We start from the raw sequence: 1,113 nt of genomic DNA on the forward strand, positions 1-1,113 counted from the left end.
ATGTAGTGGAGATACCTCTTGTAGCTCCTTCCTTGCCCCACAGTACACACATGCATACACTCCACGTACATGCTCATATGCCTGCACAGTGCATATGTATATAGATGCAGGCACACAAAGAGAGGTACATTATCTATATAATGTGCGTGCAAGCATACACCAAATGCATGCATATATAAGCATGCTATATACCCATACATACACATAGGAACACATAGACACATGTATACACTCACACACATACTGATGTTTTGTGCATATGAAGCTTAAAAAAAATATGCACATCTGACATGGAATAGAAAGAGGTGCGTCTTCCCTCTACAGACATCATGTACATGTTATATAATTATTACACATAATGTATAACAAGTTCCTACAATAACAGATATTACACATATTTTTGTATGGACTTCTAAAACACTCTGCTTTTCAACCAGTCTAGAACAACTAAGGCATTTTAGAATTGCTAGTTTGTGTAGATTTTTTTCCAGCTCAGAATAGCATATAAGAAATATCACCTTAATTCAACACAGTAAGTATCTCATCACCATTGTGTGGCATTTAATTGTCTAGGAACTGAAGTCAGTTGCAAGATTTAAGAGTAAAAAGGAAAACCTCAATTTATTGCTTATTTTAAGAATGTCATATTTAAATGAATAGACTTTCTTTGAGACACAAGTATTTAGAAGGAAAACACGTAGTAGAAAGGTGTTCTCGCCTTTCTGATAAATGAGGTGGCATTAACAGGAAATATATGTTAATTGAGACATCCTTTCATCTGGGATGAAGCCCCCTTCCAAATCAGATGTGGTGAAGTTGTGGCCAAATCCTGGTCCACCCAGTGCCTTAGACCTCAGTGGGTGTCAACCTGCATCCTGGATTCATAGTCCACCACTTGCAGACTTCTTGTCTTGATCCCTGTGTTCACAGCTCTAAATTCACTTGAAGAGGTCCTGTCTGGGAACAAAGATAGTAAAGAGCTGGGGCTGAGGCTGTTAGCCAAGGCATATTCCTCCAGGCACCTGGCCAGAAGAAGGCAGTCGAACAACAGCAGTCTCCAAATGCTGAATACCAAGAGGACTCAAAGGAACTCCTAGCAGATCTTCCCACAGC

The 1,113-nt window shown here is 39.5% G+C and overlaps 1 non-coding gene across 1 annotated transcript; it reads right to left on the reverse strand.

Annotated features, from left to right (window-relative positions):
- Window positions 1-485: 485 nt before the first annotated feature.
- LOC114706736 lies at window positions 486-550 on the reverse strand. Its single transcript, XR_003736552.1, has one exon. It is a non-coding gene; the product is annotated as a small nucleolar RNA U54 (small nucleolar RNA).
- Between the last annotated feature and the right edge of the window lie 563 nt (window positions 551-1,113).

The sequence above is a fragment of the Peromyscus leucopus genome, chromosome 5 (assembly GCF_004664715.2).
Source record: "Peromyscus leucopus breed LL Stock chromosome 5, UCI_PerLeu_2.1, whole genome shotgun sequence".
Taxonomy (NCBI): domain Eukaryota; kingdom Metazoa; phylum Chordata; class Mammalia; order Rodentia; family Cricetidae; genus Peromyscus; species Peromyscus leucopus.